This window comes from Pelobates fuscus, chromosome 11 (assembly GCF_036172605.1).
Source record: "Pelobates fuscus isolate aPelFus1 chromosome 11, aPelFus1.pri, whole genome shotgun sequence".
NCBI classification, from domain to species: Eukaryota; Metazoa; Chordata; class Amphibia; order Anura; family Pelobatidae; genus Pelobates; species Pelobates fuscus.
In genome coordinates, this window is record NC_086327.1 from 12,115,755 (window position 1) to 12,123,976 (window position 8,222).

The following is an 8,222-nucleotide window of genomic DNA, read 5'->3' on the forward strand; positions in this document are numbered from 1 at the left end:
TATCAGAACCTACTAATTCCCTGTTTTAGCACAGTATCAGAACCTACTTATTCCCTGTTTTAGCACAGTATCAGAACCTACTAATTCCCTGTTTTAGCACAGTATCAGAACCTACTAATTCCCTGTTTTAGCACAGTACCAGAACCTACTAATTCCTGTTTTAGCACAGTATCAGAACCTACTAATTCCCTGTTTTAGCACAGTATCAGAACCTACTAATTCCCTGTTTTAGCACAGTATCAGAACCTACTTCCCTGTTTTAGCACAGTATCAGAACCTACTAATTCCCTGTTTTAGCACAGTATCAGAACCTACTAATTCCCTGTTTTAGCACAGTATCAGAACCTACTAATTCCCTGTTTTAGCACAGTATCAGAACCTACTAATTCCCTGTTTTAGCACAGTATCAGAACCTACTAATTCCCTGTTTTAGCACAGTATCAGAACCTACTAATTCCTGTTTTAGCACAGTATCAGAACCTACTAATTCCCTGTTTTAGCACAGTATCAGAACCTACTAATTCCCTGTTTTAGCACAGTATCAGAACCTACTAATTCCCTGTTTTAGCACAGTATCAGAACCTACTAATTCCCTGTTTTAGCACAGTATCAGAACCTACTAATTCCCTGTTTTAGCACAGTATCAGAACCTACTAATTCCCTGTTTTAGCACAGTATCAGAACCTACTAATTCCCTGTTTTAGCACAGTATCAGAACCTACTAATTCCCTGTTTTAGCACAGTATCAGAACCTACTAATTCCCTGTTTTAGCACAGTATCAGAACCTACTAATTCCCTGTTTTAGCACAGTATCAGAACCTACTAATTCCCTGTTTTAGCACAGTATCAGAACCTACTAATTCCCTGTTTTAGCACAGTATCAGAACCTACTAATTCCCTGTTTTAGCACAGTATCAGAACCTACTAATTCCCTGTTTTAGCACAGTATCAGAACCTACTAATTCCCTGTTTTAGCACAGTATCAGAACCTACTAATTCCCTGTTTTAGCACAGTATCAGAACCTACTAATTCCCTGTTTTAGCACAGTATCAGAACCTACTAATTCCCTGTTTTAGCACAGTATCAGAACCTACTAATTCCCTGTTTTAGCACAGTATCAGAACCTACTAATTCCCTGTTTTAGCACAGTATCAGAACCTACTAATTCCCTGTTTTAGCACAGTATCAGAACCTACTAATTCCCTGTTTTAGCACAGTATCAGAACCTACTAATTCCCTGTTTTAGCACAGTATCAGAACCTACTAATTCCCTGTTTTAGCACAGTATCAGAACCTACTAATTCCCTGTTTTAGCACAGTATCAGAACCTACTAATTCCCTGTTTTAGCACACTATCAGAACCTACTAATTCCCTGTTTTAGCACAGTATCAGAACCTACTAATTCCCTGTTTTAGCACAGTATCAGAACCTACTAATTCCCTGTTTTAGCACAGTATCAGAACCTACTAATTCCCTGTTTTAGCACAGTATCAGAACCTACTAATTCCCTGTTTTAGCACAGTATCAGAACCTACTAATTCCCTGTTTTAGCACAGTATCAGAACCTACTAATTCCCTGTTTTAGCACAGTATCAGAACCTACTAATTCCCTGTTTTAGCACAGTATCAGAACCTACTAATTCCCTGTTTTAGCACAGTATCAGAACCTACTAATTCCCTGTTTTAGCACAGTATCAGAACCTACTAATTCCCTGTTTTAGCACACTATCAGAACCTACTAATTCCCTGTTTTAGCACAGTATCAGAACCTACTAATTCCCTGTTTTAGCACAGTATCAGAACCTACTAATTCCCTGTTTTAGCACAGTATCAGAACCTACTAATTCCCTGTTTTAGCACAGTATCAGAACCTACTAATTCCCTGTTTTAGCACAGTATCAGAACCTACTAATTCCCTGTTTTAGCACAGCTATCAGAACCTACTAATTCCCTGTTTTAGCACAGTATCAGAACCTACTAATTCCCTGTTTTAGCACAGTATCAGAACCTACTAATTCCCTGTTTTAGCACAGTATCAGAACCTACTAATTCCCTGTTTTAGCACAGTATCAGAACCTACTAATTCCCTGTTTTAGCACAGTACCAGAACCTACTAATTCCCTGTTTTAGCACAGTATCAGAACCTACTAATTCCCTGTTTTAGCACAGTATCAGAACCTACTAATTCCCTGTTTTAGCACAGTATCAGAACCTACTAATTCCCTGTTTTAGCACAGTATCAGAACCTACTAATTCCCTGTTTTAGCACAGTATCAGAACCTACTAATTCCCTGTTTTAGCACAGTATCAGAACCTACTAATTCCCTGTTTTAGCACAGTACCAGAACCTACTAATTCCCTGTTTTAGCACAGTATCAGAACCTACTAATTCCCTGTTTTAGCACAGTATCAGAACCTACTAATTCCCTGTTTTAGCACAGTATCAGAACCTACTAATTCCCTGTTTTAGCACAGTACCAGAACCTACTAATTCCCTGTTTTAGCACAGTATCAGAACCTACTAATTCCCTGTTTTAGCACAGTATCAGAACCTACTAATTCCCTGTTTTAGCACAGTATCAGAACCTACTAATTCCCTGTTTTAGCACAGTATCAGAACCTACTAATTCCCTGTTTTAGCACAGTATCAGAACCTACTAATTCCCTGTTTTAGCACAGTATCAGAACCTACTAATTCCCTGTTTTAGCACAGTATCAGAACCTACTAATTCCCTGTTTTAGCACAGTATCAGAACCTACTAATTCCCTGTTTTAGCACAGTATCAGAACCTACTAATTCCCTGTTTTAGCACAGCTATCAGAACCTACTAATTCCCTGTTTTAGCACAGTATCAGAACCTACTAATTCCCTGTTTTAGCACAGTATCAGAACCTACTAATTCCCTGTTTTAGCACAGTACCAGAACCTACTAATTCCCTGTTTTAGCACAGTATCAGAACCTACTAATTCCCTGTTTTAGCACAGTATCAGAACCTACTAATTCCCTGTTTTAGCACAGTACCAGAACCTACTAATTCCCTGTTTTAGCACAGTATCAGAACCTACTAATTCCCTGTTTTAGCACACTATCAGAACCTACTTATTCCCTGTTTTAGCACAGTATCAGAACCTACTAATTCCCTGTTTTAGCACAGTATCAGAACCTACTAATTCCCTGTTTTAGCACAGTATCAGAACCTACTAATTCCCTGTTTTAGCACAGTATCAGAACCTACTAATTCCCTGTTTTAGCACAGTATCAGAACCTACTAATTCCCTGTTTTAGCACAGTATCAGAACCTACTAATTCCCTGTTTTAGCACAGTATCAGAACCTACTAATTCCCTGTTTTAGCACAGTACCAGAACCTACTAATTCCCTGTTTTAGCACAGTATCAGAACCTACTAATTCCCTGTTTTAGCACACTATCAGAACCTACTAATTCCCTGTTTTAGCACAGTATCAGAACCTACTAATTCCCTGTTTTAGCACAGTACCAGAACCTACTAATTCCCTGTTTTAGCACAGTATTAGAACCTACTAATTCCCTGTTTTAGCACAGTATCAGAACCTACTAATTCCCTGTTTTAGCACAGTACCAGAACCTACTAATTCCCTGTTTTAGCACAGTATCAGAACCTACTAATTCCCTGTTTTAGCACAGTATCAGAACCTACTAATTCCCTGTTTAAGCACAGTATCAGAACCTACTAATTCCCTGTTTTAGCACACTATCAGAACCTACTAATTCCCTGTTTTAGCACAGTACCAGAACCTACTAATTCCCTGTTTTAGCACACTATCAGAACCTACTTATTCCCTGTTTTAGCACAGTACCAGAACCTACTAATTCCCTGTTTTAGCACAGTATCAGAACCTACTAATTCCCTGTTTTAGCACAGTATCAGAACCTACTAATTCCCTGTTTTAGCACAGTATCAGAACCTACTAATTCCCTGTTTTAGCACAGTATCAGAACCTACTTATTCCCTGTTTTAGCACAGTACCAGAACCTACTTATTCCCTGTTTTAGCACAGTATCAGAACCTACTAATTCCCTGTTTTAGCACAGTACCAGAACCTACTAATTCCCTGTTTTAGCACAGTATCAGAACCTACTAATTCCCTGTTTTAGCACAGTACCAGAACCTACTAATTCCCTGTTTTAGCACAGTATCAGAACCTACTTATTCCCTGTTTTAGCACAGTATCAGAACCTACTAATTCCCTGTTTTAGCACAGTATCAGAACCTACTAATTCCCTGTTTTAGCACAGTATCAGAACCTACTAATTCCCTGTTTTAGCACACTATCAGAACCTACTAATTCCCTGTTTTAGCACAGTATCAGAACCTACTAATTCCCTGTTTTAGCACACTATCAGAACCTACTAATTCCCTGTTTTAGCACAGTACCAGAACCTACTAATTCCCTGTTTTAGCACAGTACCAGAACCTACTAATTCCCTGTTTTAGCACAGTATCAGAACCTACTTATTCCCTGTTTTAGCACAGTATCAGAACCTACTAATTCCCTGTTTTAGCACAGTACCAGAACCTACTAATTCCCTGTTTTAGCACAGTACCAGAACCTACTAATTCCCTGTTTTAGCACAGTATCAGAACCTACTTATTCCCTGTTTTAGCACAGTATCAGAACCTACTAATTCCCTGTTTTAGCACAGTATCAGAACCTACTAATTCCCTGTTTTAGCACACTATCAGAACCTACTAATTCCCTGTTTTAGCACAGTATCAGAACCTACTAATTCCCTGTTTTAGCACAGTATCAGAACCTACTAATTCCCTGTTTAGCACACTATCAGAACCTACTAATTCCCTGTTTTAGCACAGTATCAGAACCTACTAATTCCCTGTTTTAGCACAGTATCAGAACCTACTAATTCCCTGTTTTAGCACAGTATCAGAACCTACTAATTCCCTGTTTTAGCACAGTATCAGAGCCTACTTATTCCCTGTTTTAGCACAGTATCAGAACCTACTAATTCCCTGTTTTAGCACACTATCAGAACCTACTAATTCCCTGTTTTAGCACAGTACCAGAAACTACTAATTCCCTGTTTTAGCACACTATCAGAACCTACTAATTCCCTGTTTTAGCACAGTATCAGAACCTACTAATTCCCTGTTTTAGCACAGTATCAGAACCTACTAATTCCCTGTTTTAGCACAGTATCAGAACCTACTAATTCCCTGTTTTAGCACAGTACCAGAACCTACTTATTCCCTGTTTTAGCACAGTATCAGAACCTACTAATTCCCTGTTTTAGCACAGTATCAGAGCCTACTTATTCCCTGTTTTAGCACAGTATCAGAACCTACTAATTCCCTGTTTTAGCACAGTATCAGAACCTACTAATTCCCTGTTTTAGCACACTATCAGAACCTACTAATTCCCTGTTTTAGCACAGTACCAGAACCTACTAATTCCCTGTTTTAGCACACTATCAGAACCTACTAATTCCCTGTTTTAGCACAGTATCAGAACCTACTAATTCCCTGTTTTAGCACAGTATCAGAACCTACTAATTCCCTGTTTTAGCACAGTACCAGAACCTACTTATTCCCTGTTTTAGCACAGTATCAGAACCTACTAATTCCCTGTTTTAGCACAGTATCAGAGCCTACTTATTCCCTGTTTTAGCACAGTATCAGAACCTACTAATTCCCTGTTTTAGCACAGTATCAGAACCTACTAATTCCCTGTTTTAGCACACTATCAGAACCTACTAATTCCCTGTTTTAGCACAGTACCAGAACCTACTAATTCCCTGTTTTAGCACACTATCAGAACCTACTAATTCCCTGTTTTAGCACAGTATCAGAACCTACTAATTCCCTGTTTTAGCACAGTATCAGAACCTACTAATTCCCTGTTTTAGCACAGTACCAGAACCTACTAATTCCCTGTTTTAGCACAGTATCAGAACCTACTAATTCCCTGTTTTAGCACAGTACCAGAACCTACTAATTCCCTGTTTTAGCACAGTATCAGAACCTACTAATTCCCTGTTTTAGCACAGTACCAGAACCTACTTATTCCCTGTTTTAGCACAGTATCAGAACCTACTAATTCTCTGTTTTAGCACAGTATCAGAACCTACTAATTCCCTGTTTTAGCACAGTACCAGAACCTACTAATTCCCTGTTTTAGCACAGTATCAGAACCTACTAATTCCCTGTTTTAGCACAGTATCAGAACCTACTAATTCCCTGTTTTAGCACAGTATCAGAACCTACTAATTCCCTGTTTTAGCACAGTATCAGAACCTACTAATTCCCTGTTTTAGCACAGTACCAGAACCTATTAATTCCCTGTTTTAGCACAGTACCAGAAAACATATCCCCAATAAAACTCCTGATAACTCCTTACCTCAGCTCCTGTCCTCCTCGCTTGGGGGAACCTTTTCAAATCCAATCCAGTTGAGGTTAAATATACAGATGTATGTTCAGCAAAATATGATTCCACCTTCTCTCTCCCTCCCCTGCTCTAACTGGACTCCTCTCTGTATGTTACATAAAGGGTGTCCGTGAGACACTACATGGAATGGTTGGCATATAGTGGCCATACCACCAGCTTGCAGACCATACCTCGAATTTATCTAAACTCTGCAATAAACATCTGGGAGACAGTGTAAACATAGGAATCAACCTGACATCACAAATGCTGTCCCTGGACATTTAAAACTGAACGAAGAGCAGGAAAGAGTTAATTCTGCTATATTTCGTTATCCCTCGTAGAATGCCAGAGAGCTCGACAGATGCTATCTGATAGAACCTTCCTGCTTTAATCCCCGACTGGCTTTAATGCACCCAGTCTGACAAACCGGACCTACAAATCGCTCGGATCAGAGCTGGAGAGATCACGGGGCTGCTGTTTAACTATTACAAGACCGGACTAAGCCCACCAAACGCAATAGCTGAAAAGATTGAAAAAGTCACGAGTGGGTTTAATGAAAGTTTCCAGTTCCCACCCTGTGTAATCTTCTGATTAAATAACATTTACCCATCCCCCAGACACAAACTATCTCAGAGACCAGTAACGCACAGCGAGGCGGATCGCAGTGTTCGTGTAAGCAGCTTACTCTGTTCATCCAGGAAGCCTTACAGAGAGAAGGAGAGAGCTGTGAACATAACGCTAGGGTATATTAATTGCTTGAAAATGAGACGAGCCGTTTAAAGGCCCTTACAATAAGGATTAAAAAGATATTACTTTAAATGTTAATATTAAAATTAATCAACAAGAGTTCTAGGCTAATGTCAATTCAACTTCCATGTCAGATCAGTGTCACCAGAGGAAGAAGGAAGCATGGCGGCCACTGGGGACCAAGATAAGAGGGCAAACCGTTGCAAAACACTTTGTCTCAGTACCGGGAAACATGGCCAGGGTGCCCGTCGCACCACAATCACTACAGCGGTAAAATGCTTGGACTAGCCCTTTAACAGTAAGAAACTATTTCAAAACACCTCAGGTGAATTCTTCATAGCGGTGGGCTCCATTGCATTTAGAAAGCATTGCCGCTACCGTATAACACTTATTGTGAGCACATTGGCTACAGTAAACAACTTATTGTGAGCACAGCCGCTACCGTATAACACTTATTGTGAGCACATTGGCTACAGTAAACAACTTATTGTGAGCACAGCCGCTACCGTATAACATTTATTGTGAGCACATTGGCTACAGTAAACAACTTATTGTGAGCACAGCAGCTGCCGTATAACATTTATTGTGTGCTCAGCTGCCATCCTATAACATTTATTGTGTGCACAGCCGCCACCTTATAACATTTATTGTGTGCACAGCCGATACCGTGTAACATTTATTGTGTGCACAGCTGCTACCCTATAACATTTATTGTGTGCACAGCCGCTACGGTAAACAACTTATTGGGAGCACAGCCGCTACCGTATAACATTTATTGCGTGCACAGCTGCTACCCTATAACATTTATTGTGTGCACAGCCGCTACGGTAAACAACTTATTGTGAGCACAGCCGCTACCGTATAACATTTATTGCGTGAACAGCAGCTACCCTATAACATTTATTGTGTGCACAGCCGCTACGGTAAACAACTTATTGTGAGCACAGCCGCTACCGTATAACATTTATTGCGTGCACAGCCGCTACGGTAAACAACTTATTGTGAGCACAGCCGCTACCGTATAACATTTATTGTGTGCACAGCCGCTAC

General features: G+C 39.9%; 1 protein-coding gene across 2 annotated transcripts in view; it reads right to left on the reverse strand.

The window, feature by feature from the left end:
* Positions 1-6,854, reverse strand: part of LACTBL1 (lactamase beta like 1) — a 36,017-nt gene extending 29,163 nt beyond the window's left edge. For both annotated transcript variants that reach the window (XM_063437031.1, XM_063437030.1), the window contains exon 1: positions 6,399-6,854. The gene's annotated coding sequence lies outside the window, so the exon portion shown is untranslated. The remainder of the gene's footprint in view (positions 1-6,398) is intronic.
* Between the last annotated feature and the right edge of the window lie 1,368 nt (positions 6,855-8,222).